Below are 13,182 nucleotides of genomic sequence, written 5' to 3'. Positions count from 1 at the left end.
GGCAAAGAATTGTTTAATACTTAGAGAGATATGGGTATCCTTTTAAATTTGGAGCGAGAAAAAAAGAGGAAATATCTGCACGTAAAACCAAAACAAACCTGGTTTTTCACTCAAACACGTTTGTATCGCGTACAAACCTCAGATAGAGAGGGACCACATCAGTGACACCAAGACGACTGCTGAAGTGAGGATTTCTCTCAGGTTAGTCTTCTTCTATTTCTCGCTGACGTTCTACCAGTATTCACGATTGAGTTTCTAGGCGGTTAGGTCTTGTCGCATGATACAATCCGTTCTGAAAACCAGAAAGATCGTTGAAGTTTCTTGATAGTTTCTTGCGCATCAAGCACTAATTCATTGACACCATGATCACGATAGCCACCCTGGATCGCCCGACATATTTGCGGCTACAGAGGGAACGCATGGCGAGGTGTCTGTTCTCGACCATGACGACTCAGAGTCGGCGCCCAAGGCACAATGATCCTCTCACGTCACATGATGGAAGAGATGAGGATGAAGATGGAGGTGAACTTGAGGCTAATTTGGAGGGTGGGCGAGAGGAGAAGAGTGCGAAGAATGCTGCAAAGAGGAAGGAGGAGGAAGAGGACTTAGAGGAGGAGTCCGTTGACGAGGCGAAGCCAATTGGCAAGCCCTCTTGCCATTAGGATTTCATTCCAGAGGAGTGAGCGGAGGAAATATTACAAGGCATTCGAATACGATGGAAAGCAATATGATCTTGTGAGCATTTTGCTTTTTATTAGTTTTTCCTTGGTGATTTTACATTGGATGAGGTCATTCATTCGTTCTTTTTGTTTTTCATTCAAGTTGTTCACGATTTTTGCATTGGTGAAGTGAGAATTGGCTTTTCAAGATATCAAATTTTACCTTCTTTTTTTCTTTGTTTTAGTGGAAAAGACAGCTTCATTACGGGTTTCTTGATGTCTCCTTCGACAGATTGCGATTCTTTGTTCTATATGATCATTTAGGTTCCGTAATTTACTGAAAGATAAACATCTTGCCTTTATTAATTTAGTAAAGGATCCATCTAGGCTAACCGTACTGTTATATTGACATTGTAACCGTGTGCTTTTATAGCCACGAATCATTCATTATACTAGTTGGACTTATTTGGGCAACCGGAGTACAAATTTCCAAAATTAATTATTAAAAATGGCCCTTATGCTGCAAAATCACAAAAGCTCCCTCTAAAAAGAATTACAAAAATCAGAACCTTATCATTTAGCAAAATATTAAATACCTATAGGGAACAAAAGTTAACGTAAAAGTATGCCTTTCACATTTATTTTAAGTTTCATGGTTTGTACCAATATTTATTAGTAAATGTCACTTGTAATTTCTAAAAGAGAAATTGAAATTTTAATAAAAATCAATATGTAAAAATTATATGATTATATTACTAACTATGTGACTAACTAGGGCGAGACAAAATATATAGTGATGGTGCACTTCATAATGTCAAATGAAAAATCATAGAACAAAGAACGAGACAAAATATATTGTAAACTTTAATTCTAAGGTGCAATACGGAAAAATTCATAGAAATTTACTAAAAAAGTAAAATTGAATAATATTTTCAAACAGATTTGTCTTTGATTCCATGTCCTGTTTCTGATTTCATGTTTCTCACATTTGAGTTGTTGTTTTCTAGACTAGCTAGTCTTACCAAAGCCTGAAAATAGTAACATGTTTTAATACTATACAGATGAGATAAACCTTGGGAATTCTAATACGATAATTATTAAGTAGGATGTTGACGCCTAAAATTTACTATTAATTAATTAGGTTTTACTGTATTTTTTATTTTATCTTTTTCGGATAATAAATAAACAAAAAAACAAGAAAAACAGAAAAAACAGCCTCCGCATGGGCCTTCGGCCCATCTCCGCCTCGGCCCAGCCCGACCGAGTCTTCTTCCTCCTTGCGCCACTGCAACGCACGCGCGGGCAGGCGCGACGCCGGAGGGAGATGGATGGACGGCAACGCACGTGAAGCAGAGGAGCAGTTGGCGTCGACGGGACGTGACCAGAGGAAGAGATGATGGCAGATGGGATGCCAGTTCGGCCGGCGGAGGTCGTTCGGCGCGCAGGAACCGGCGGTCGAAGCTCCGTCGACCGACCGCCCCCCTCGCCTATAAATAGGGCTCCCCCGACGACGGTAATGAGGACGCCGAGAAGGATCGAAGGCTGCAGATCCTCGAAACCTCCCACTGAGAGACTTCAGACGGGGGGCCGAGGACGAGCAGGCCGAGATCCGAGAACTCGCGGCCGGAGACAAGGGGGACAGATCCAGTGGGTGGAGGCCGAGCACGAGATCCGGAGAGAGAGAGACGAAGCGGATCGAGTCGCAGTCCTTGGACACCCCACCGAGAGACTTCGGGGGGCCGAGGGTTCGCGGCCTCGGATCTAAGCCTCGCGAGAGGGGAAAGTAGAGAGAGAAGCGCAGGGGGGAAGGGATTTGCATGGGTCTCGCCGTCGCAGTCTTCACTCTTGTCGCGCCGTCGCCGAGCGGTATCGCGCCATCACCGTCGCCATCACCCCCGTAGTCCAATCGTCGCCGCCGTGTCGTGTCGCCGCCTCGTCGCCGTCGCCGTCGCCGTCGCCGCCGCTGCACCTCAGCCTTCCTCTTCGGCACCGCGAATTGAGAACCCTAGGGTTCACATTTTTTTCGCGGCCTCGGGCCATCGGATCGGACCGGCCGCGAACCGAGTAGGGTTTAAAGTGGCACTGCGAGTCGGGTTGGAAGTCGGGTCGGACCCGGTAGGGTTTCGCTAGGAACCCGAGTCGTCGAGCCGGGCCGAGCCCCCAAACGCCCGCCACGGCGTCGTTTTAATAATTTTTTTTTTAAAAAAAAAAAAGATGAAAATCCGAGTCGGGCCCGTCCGCGTTTGGGTCATTGGCCCGGTGGGACCCAACCCGCGGATCCGACCCGGGTTGGTTTTATTTTGTTTTATTATTTTAATATAAAATAATATTCTAATAAATAATAAATAAATAATTTATTTAAAAAAATCAAAAATGTTTTAATTTCCAGAAAATCAAAAATATTTAAAAATGTTGAAAATGTTTTATTTTCTTAAAAAAATCGAGAAAAATCAAAAATAATTTTTTTCCGAAAATATTTTGAAAAATATTAAAAAATATTTTTTTTCCGAAAAATCAAAAAAAAATCAAAAATTTCATATTTTCCAAAAAATGCCAAAAATCCAAAAAATCCAAAAAAATCCCTTTTATGTCCAAAAATTAGAAAAAGACTCAAAAATGTTTTTCCTCCTGAAAATGAATGGAAAATCCCTCGAACATCCAAAAAAACCTTAGGGTTTAAACAAGATTAGATGCCGAAAGGGCATTAGTGATTAACTAGTGTAATCAAGTCCCCGATCCTAATTTCTCTGGTTGCGCAGGAGTGAGTATTTCTCCCGATACTTCACTTGGGTTTCTAATCAACCCACCCCAAATCGATTAGTGGCGACTCCATTTTAAAAATTGATTTATAGGTTAAAAACTTGAACCATTAAGTCGTGAATTGGTGGACTTGGGAGAGTCCGGGCTTAATAATTTCAGCCAAGCCATTAGCCTCCTTAGGCGCTCGTACCCGATTGTGGGCGCCGAGAAAAAAGAGGTCGCGACATAGGTTAATATTTCTTTAACTTGCAGGAGCTTAATACTATATAGATGAGCTGAACCTTGGGAATTCTAATATGATAATTATTAATTAGGATAATATTTCTTTAACTTACAGGAGGATTGGCCATAATTTAGTAAGTTTTTTGTTTAATTATGCATAATCTTGAGTAATTAATCTTTCTCATGTTATTTTGAATATCGTAACTTCAATGGAAACCGGATGAACAAGTCATTCGGTTTCCCACGAAATGCTTTTGTGGCCGAGACTTAACCGTCATTCTCTGTAAAATGCGAGCACCATTAATTAATCATTATGCTTTAGTAAAATATTATTCTCGTGCTTTTTTTTTTTCTCCTAGAACACTTGTTGGCGTTTGTTCTATCTTGTTTGATGTTATAATGTGGAAAAAAGTATGCATGGCCTCACCCAAGAAAATTTTCCCATTGAATGAGCAATTAACTCCCCTTATTGTCATATTGTGTTCCTTTGGTCTATATGATAATTGAGGCTCCACAATCCAATGAAAAATATGTCTTGCTTCCGTTAATTTAGAAAATTATTATTCTTGTGCTTTTTTTTTTTTTTTCACTCTAGAACACCTGTTTGTTCAATCATGTTTGATGTTGTAATGTGGACAAATGTATGCATGGCTTCCCCCAATAAAATTTTCTCATTGAATTGGCAATTAACTCCATCTCCTTTTCCATAGGACTAATCCAAGATAAATGCATAGACAACTTCATGTCATGATCCTCTTTGGAAAAATATTCATCTCTCCCCTTTAAGCAAATTTGGAAGTCTTTATTTTCCTCCTTCAAACTTTTGCTTAAGTTTTCTTCTTTCTATATTATGGCTATCATTCAGGAGGATACTGTGCTTGTGGTCCCCGATGACATAACCCAAAAACCATATGTGGCTATTATCAAGGTAACTCCACTTTTGTTCAATCATTTGTTTATCAAGGTAAATTAGATGATGACGATGTGTGTATATATATCCTTTGTTTATTAGTCAACTCCCTCTAAAGAGACTTTTGTTACCTAAGCATTGGTCTTCTTACTGTCTGCATTATGGTGGCTCAAAATTTTTTTTTTTTGGTTACTTGAATTTTGTCTTCTCTCTTTATTATTTGTAAAAACTTTGTTTTTTTTTAACTGTTGTAGAAGAGTTTGTACCCTTAGTTGCTGTTATGTTTTGTCAAGCAGTATTTAATTAAGTACTGCACAAACCAATAGTGGAAGCATGATGGTTATAGGACAATGGTTTTATAGACCTGAAGACATAGAGAAAAAGGGAGGTGGGAGTTGGCAATCCCATGACAATAGAGAGCTCTTTTATAGTTCCATCGAGATGAGATTTCTACAGACTCTGTGATGCACAACTGTGTGGTACACTATGTTCCAATTCACAAGCAATTCCCTAATCGAAAACAAAATTCTGGTTTCATAGTGTAAAAGGTTTATGACACTTATGAAAAGAAGTTATTCGAGTTGACCGATGATGATTTTGAAGACAACAAACAACGTGAGATAGATCTTTTCCTTCAAAAAACCTCAAAATGCTCGGGAGATCTCCCAGATATTGGTTCAAAGAATGCTCATGCTAACCAGGAAGATCAGTTGGAGAGAAAAAGGAGCTTCCAAAAAAGGAACGTGCCACCTTTGGATGTCTCTAGAAAGGAAGATTTAACAGCCTAATCAGATCAACACTTTAAAGCTGAAACACCAGGAAGTTCTACAGGTAATGCCTCTAAATACTATGTCATTTTAGTCAGGTTTAACGAACTTGGATAAAGCGCTTGTGATAAATGGTTAGAGAGGCTTCTTCAGGTTGTACAGTATGTGTGCACTTCTGAAGGTACTAATGATGAGAATGGAACTAAATGTTGAGAACAGAAAGTGAAGGCATGGATGATCATTTTTTTTTTTTAAATACATTTATTTCACTTGGGAAGTGGGTGAGCATCCATTAATTTGGTCAAGGTGCCAGCAGTAACTGCCCTTGAGAAGGCTTCACATCAAACCCTTTCATCTAATTTTTGGAAATATAATAAGAAGTTGAGGCAGTTATTTTTCAATCTGAAGGTAAGAAATTGTTTGCCTGTTATGGGAAAATCACCAGCATTCTAGCCAAATCTAAGCACACATCCATGCAGGAAAAGCTAGATGGTTTGTCTGTGCATTTTGCTGTATAAATTTTCCAGAGAAAGGTATAAATGTGGTTTCTATACTCTTTTCTGATTTTTCTTGCAGAATAAGGCGCTTCTAGCCCACCCTTTGTCAAATGGAGAATTGGAACCTTCCAAGATACTGAGCATGTCGCCTATGAGTGGAAGATATTCTATCTATTTGATTCAGATGCTTGTATTATCAAACTTGATGGCTGGCATTATTCATGCCAATTTCTCAATTATTGATAAAAAATAAATTCTCATTCCCACCAATGGCATCGTCCAGGCTCCTGGTTGCATCTAGATTGGCCTACAGACTCTTGTTACTTTGTTTTTAGAGAATACTTTGGTACATTTTTTTTTCCAACAAGACAATTTTCATGTAATAATTTGTTGCTTTAGAACTTTTCGGACAAATTTCTCTACTACATTCATATGTGAATTCTCTCTTTAGAATTCATATATGAATTCTCTCTTCTCTTTAGTTTTGTTGTGAAGGCTAGAATGAAAATGGCCTTTCGTGAGTCTGATTTACACGAGCTTCATCAAATCTAGAATTGGATGTTTCTTTGAGCAACAAAAGTAAATGCATTAAGAGACTCCGAAAAATTTGGCAACAAAGACGACTCATTTTCCAAACACCGATATACTCCGAATGAAAAGGGACAACACGTCATTATTGTCATATCTCAATGCATAGAAAGGTGCTTAATTCAGTTGCGTCATCAAGGTGACATACAATCCCAGAAAGATCATCTATCACACTCTATAATGAGCTGCATTACTAGCGTAATGCTAGCACATGGATGAGAAATTTAGCTCCTGTTAACCTGAAATTTTTCCTATAGCGGACTTCTCAAATTCTTCTTGCCTGAAATGCAGAGATTCATTCAAAGAAGCATCAAGTAATTTGCCATTGTCTATGCCACGACATATTCCAATCCTTCAGTAAAAAAACTTTAAGCGCCCTCAGGGTACTTCCCCATAATGCAATATGCAACTAATGTTTAAAAATTTCAATATCCAATATCACAATGATATGTTTAGAAATAAAGCTCCATTAACTAACTCAATAATGCTGCCACTTCACACACAAACAAAAGGTTCAATGAATACATCTGGTTAGTTTCATTCAAGCAGAATCGTCAGCAAATGAACTCAGGATTACTTATCAACAAGGAATAGGGCAAGTTGGCTTTGACAATCCAAATTCATATGCAGAAAAAACTAAAGACTCTCGATGAGGTTCTCGAATGTATAGCGATTCTTTGTGATCATGCGAAAGAAGACCCTATTCATTGAGTCGGCATTGGTAAATGCATAGGGTGTCAATGGCGCTTCTTGCTAATCATTAGCGAAAGCCCTAAAAAATTTACCAGCTCTCTCAAAAATCAACTTGCAAATGTATCCAGATCCCAAAGAACTAATTACTTGATTCATTACGGTGATGTTTGATTAATAATTTAATATTCCATTACAAAGATACTCAAGTGGTAATTAAAATAGATGGTACCTGGTAGTAAAGATATTAGAAACACCCATTATCAGTCTCCAAATATAATCCACACATATTACATGATTAACCAGCAACCATCCCATCTTCTAAACCAATTTAGAGACCTAGAAATGCAGCCTTGCCATAATAGAAAGAGGGTACTTAGAATTTGATTGAATCATGAATAACTTTGCTCTATACTCCCAAATTTACACGTATCAAAATAGGCAAACCAAGAATCGTTTGCATAAAAAAAACTTACACTTGCCTTCCATTCACATTGCAAAGACCTACTTTACTCATTCATTGTGACAATGTAACAAATAATTTATCACTTCTTTCTTCTTCTTTTTTATGGCCACAATAGTTTAACACTTCATCAGAACCCAATGACAAAGAAGACAAAAGCAACATGACAAAATGAATAAAAGAGAAAAACTAAATCAACAAGACATATACTTTTTGAAATTAAAGACATTCTCATTTTCGGGCACAAAAACATTTGCTCATTGCTCATTGCTAAGCAACCATTCCAGAAAGTATCGTCATTTATGCGGCCCATTAATTGAACAATAGTTCCAACATGATTTTGTCACTCCCATGGGGTTAACAGGAATCCTGTGGGCATTCTTTCACATATAAATAAAATGCTCAAGTTTATCCGATCCTAACTAAACCCCCAAAAGCACATGCACGCAAATTTTAGAATCCCGACATTCCTATGCAAAGTTGCAAGTTCCATGAACGTAGTTTGAATGACTTAATCCACAGTCAAGAGTTTCGCCTGAGATATTCCCATGTTTCATAGCCTGCATGAAAATTTGTTACCCTATGACATATCCAACACAAAACAAAGTCAACCCACAACGCTCACCAACACATACAGCGCACACTTATATGAAACAGAGAAGGCCCAAAAAAGAGAGACACAGAGAGGATACGCATACCTGTCATTCTCCAAGTCGCTAGATGAAGAGACCCGAGGAAATTCTAGAGACCACCAATAAAGAAGGAATTCATCAAACCCATGAACATGAAACTGGAAAGAACCTAGCAAAATGAAGAAACTTCAAGAGAAAGACAACCTCTTTTTCTAGGGTTTGCGGGTCACCAAAGAACCTGATCGTCTAGAGGTGTTTCACCATGTTTGCTCGTGTCGCCAAGGTGCGCGACATGGTAGTCTAGAGCTCGTCAACCTCCAGGGGAGCAGTGGAGACGGCTTGGAGGCAAGCACAGAGGCGCGCGGTAGAGGCGTCTTCATTGCTCAGAGGTGAGTGGCGGAGCCAGCTTAGCGAGCAATGGAGGCAGTTCGGAAGGGAGCCGCGGAGGGGTCTCAAAGGCGAGCAACGGAGGTGGGCTCAGAGGCAAGTCGTGGAGGCAAGTGGCGAAGAGGTCTTAGAGGCAAGTGGTAGAGGTGGGTGACGAAGGGTTGCGATTGAGTAGTTGAGGAGTGAGGACGCTTTGTGTTTTTCAGGTTACCCGCTTAATTGAAAAATGGGTTGAAAATGGGTCAAAATGTCTAACCCATTTTCGACCCATATAAATTCAACTTAAAATTTTTTTGGACCCATCTTAATTAGGCTTTTATACCTTTATAATCCATGTACAACTCTTTGGTATAAAATATGGGTTAGAAAGTGGGTCGTAAACCCATTTTGCCACCCCTACATAGAACTTAGAATCATGGGCAATTTCTAGACCTCATCCTTTCGGCATTTTTTAGTTGGTAATTGATATCTTAGGCTTTGTTCGTTTCGTAAAAAAATAATTTCCGGAAAACGTTTTCCGGATTTTCCGGCGTTCGTTTTATGGAAAATGAATTCTTTGGGGAAAATGTTTTTGAGAACATTTTCCTCTTGATCTCTCTTATCTCACAACTCTACAAATCCTCACTTCCTCCTCCTCTTTCTTCTTCTTATTTTCTTTTTTATTCGAATTATTCTTTATTATTTTTTTCTTTTCTTTGTTTCCCATATTCTTCTTTCTTGGTTAGTCATCGGCCGTTGCCAGGCGAACCTTGAGCTCGTCAATCTCAAACTTGCACTTTGCACTCTTGCTTATCATTTTCTTTATTTACTATAACCTACAGTTATACATTACTCAAGCAAATGGTTGTACATGCTTTGTTTCTTTTTTCTTTTGTTTCTTGGAACACAAAAGACACAGGGACCCACCCCGTGATGGCCAAGTTGGTGGAATCGAACGTTGGCCACATGTAAGGCCGAGGTTCAAATCCCCAACTTGTCACAATGCTCAACTTAAGTGGGGTGCCGTGGGTAGCAGGTCCTCGCGCTAGTGCCCCCTGAGTTTACGTCGCCGCCGTGCCCGACCGTACGGCGATGCCCGAGTATTAAAAGAAAAAAAAGACGCAAGGAGAGAACAAGACACTCAACTACAATATTCTCATTAGGGCTGTACATGCTTTGCTTCTTTTTAAAATCCATACGCACATTTTCTTTAGAGTAGATGAGCGTTCGGTAATAATAAGGGAACAAAAATATGAAGCAAATTTGCCCAGATTTAAAGGCAAGTTCATATTTGATGGATTTATAGGTCAGTAAGTGATGAATGCCTAGGTAGTGAAATCTTAGAAAATATTTTATTTACCGAACACCAGAAAATATTTTCCGAAAATTTTTCGGGTTTTAGCCAAACAACAAAAAATATTATCATTTTCCTGAAAAATGACTTATGAGAAAATATTTTCCGGAAATGACTGATTTTCTGTGAAACAAACAAACCCTTAATTGCCTTTAAATTAGGAAACCATGCATGTAGAATTGTGGATTATCATAGTAGTGTTATATGCTAAATGCGGATCCCATACCATGAGACCGATTAGTTGTTTTTTGTTTTTTTTTTTTTTTTTTTTAATTCATTAAGGCAGAGCCTTGCTAATAGTTTATTAGGCTTGACATCATTATTAAAAAAAGATGTACCGTTCAAAGGATATCGCGGAGAACTTTTCGAGTTTAAATATTTTTTAAAAAAATCAATTTAAGCAAAGTGCAATGTGCCCAACGAGATTAATGTAGTCTAGATGGCATCCTTTTATTAATCCCTGAAGTAATCCTTTGCTACTGGTGATCAAAATCACGAAAGGGAGGATAATTACCTCGCAAGTCAAGATTCCTTTATGATGGATTTTAGATTTGCTTTATGGTGGATGCATTTGTTATAATATTTATCAATTTAAGTGTGATCTTGTATTTCTCAATTAATTCCGATTTATTGCTCAATTTATTACATGATAGCTGGCCGTTAATATGTTACTATAACAATATTTACGAAATAAAATGTCAAGTCGTTTAGTCCAAACCCTATCAATACAGAAAACACACCATCAAGTTTTGAGGCGTATTCCATGAATCGATTGATACACTCGTTCAAGGTTTTGGGGTTTTTCGCATTTGTAAACTTTCACCAATGGTTGGAAGTATGTCGATCCTTATGTTTCTGTAAAATTGTTTTCGATTATACACATTTTTCTTTGTAAATGATGAAACGTGATTGTTAGTTTTTCATTAAACTTAATCTAACAAGTTGGTATCATAGCGGTTTATAATCTCTGCCTTGGTGAAATTCTTTGGAATTTTATATGTTTTCATTAGATAATGAACAGCTAAAATTCGGATCTTTTGTGGCTTGGAATAGAATTTCAAATTCCTGCCAAATTTGGGTGACCCACCGTGCAATAACAGATATGCACGGTCACACCGCCATTAGGAAGAAAAGTCTTAAGGTAATTTAGTATATTACTGATCTCCGGAGGCTAATGGAGCGTGTCCAATACTATGTACAAGGAACTAGTGCCTAGTGTGATTTTATTTGCTCTTTGATTGGCAGAAGAATTCAATTGTGTGTCAATTTAGTAGCAATTCATCGTCTATTGTGCATGATTTATTACATATTTTGAACATAAAAGAAAAATCTGATCTGCATGCTTTGTTCTTTTGAAGAGAGGAATCATTTGAGCCGTCAGTAATCTTTCACATTACACACCGTGTGCAAAGAAAATGACGGTCAAGGTAATTGGACACGCGTAATCATACCTCCCCCGGACAGCGCTCGGAAAATGGACACTACCGAAGATAAGATCACAATTATTTGTGCTCACCCAGTAGGGACTTTTATCGAAACCAACCTGATCTGTAAAGTCAACCACCAACGAAGACTTGGCGTCCAACCATGTTAATGGTTCATGCAAGTCAAGCTTCTCATGCATATCAACCTGATCTGTAGCTGGAGGCCGCCCCTCTCCGACCACGGGTGAGCAGCCCTTGTGGCCTCCAGCGAGGCCTCGCTAGTGGCCGTGAGACTCACTAGAGGTGGTCAAGGTCAAGGTCCGGTGACCGATTGAAAGAAGGAGGAGGAGAAGGAATGCATAAAAAGAAAAGGAATACAAAATAAAAAAAAAACAAAAAGAGAAAAAAATATTAAAATATTATTGAAATTTTTCTACGTCAGTATTGATTGTGCCATATTAGCCAACTAGCACCTAGTCAACAAAATTTGGCTTAAGTCAATCGGAAGGAACTAAATTTGTACATAGTGAAAATATTTATGACTAAATTAGCACCAATAAAATGTTTATGACTAAATTGACACAAATTTAGAAAGTTCAAGACTTTTTGGACACTTTTCCCCAAAAAATGTACCATGGTATTCTCCAAAAACAATGTAATAGGAGTCTATAGGCACGATGAAAACAATAGATGTGATATACCGAAAAAAGAAAAAAGGTAGGGGAAGCCTGTTGCCAAGACCCCATCCTCTTGCAAAGGAAGGCAAAGCACCGTAACCGTAATGAAAGTTCAGATCAAGTGCCAGAAGAAATGGTCAACTTTGAATTCAGATCTCTAAGCTAAGCCCGCCAGCCGCCAACCAAGCTAATGCACCATCCCTATCCCTCCCCGATGAAGCTTCCTTTGATTTGAATGAATGAGAGCCTAGACGATGCCAATGGTGGGAATGTGAATTTCTTTTTTTTTACCAATAATTGAGAAATTGGCATGAATAATGCTAGCCATACAATTTGATAATACAAACTAAGTAGCACCAACATCAATACCGACATGCAATACATAACGTGGCATGACACGAAACAATACAATATGTCAATACATCATTCTAAAAAAAATAAGAATTCTAATACATTGAGATATGTTGCATATTAAATGTATGTTTTTATATAAATCATCATTTTTATGATTATTTTAATTAATTTAATTTGATTCAAATTCACAAATAAATATATAATAGGTAAAGATCCTTGAATGAATTTACACTAAAAATATTAATCCACCATTTTTTTAATATCAGTCATTGTTTTAATTTGACAAATTCAATTTCATTTTAATGATGCATAAATTCAAAAAAAAAAAAAAAAAAAGTAATCCAAATTATAAATTTGTGTGTCAAATTATGTTGAAAGAGAAAAGAAAAAATAAACTTGGGGATGAATTGTAATTGACCCAACAATACTAGAAACCATCAGCCAGCAGCTGGCCGGCGATGACTAGCATCAATTGGACCGAACAACCGACATGGGATTGCAGCCTGGCAATGGCCTGAGCGTCGACGAGGATTCCTCGGATTATTGGTGCTTCGAGCGAGGATGTCGGCAAGGGGAAGACGTCATGAAGAAGAGACAGCTTCACAAGGAAGAAGACCACGTGCAGGGAAGAGAAAAAGAAATAAAGAAAATATAGAAAATAGAAAGCAAAACAAAAGAAAGAGAGAAAAAAAAATAGAAAATAGACAATAGAAAGGAAAACAAAGAAACAGAAAAAGAGTAATCAAAAAGAGAGGAAACGAAAAAATCCATGGGCTTAATAGAGAATGGCTTGGTTCAGGATTAGATATGGGTTAACTG

The 13,182-nt window shown here is 38.2% G+C and overlaps 1 pseudogene; it reads left to right on the top strand.

Annotated features, from left to right (window-relative positions):
• Nucleotides 1–443: 443 nt before the first annotated feature.
• LOC104454809 lies at nucleotides 444–8,581 on the top strand (annotated as a pseudogene).
• The last annotated feature ends 4,601 nt before the right edge of the window (nucleotides 8,582–13,182 follow it).

Source organism: Eucalyptus grandis, chromosome 7 (assembly GCF_016545825.1).
Source record: "Eucalyptus grandis isolate ANBG69807.140 chromosome 7, ASM1654582v1, whole genome shotgun sequence".
Classification (NCBI taxonomy): Eukaryota; Viridiplantae; Streptophyta; class Magnoliopsida; order Myrtales; family Myrtaceae; genus Eucalyptus; species Eucalyptus grandis.
The sequence above is the reverse complement of the archived record's forward strand: the minus strand, read 5'-3'. Positions and strand labels throughout refer to the sequence as shown.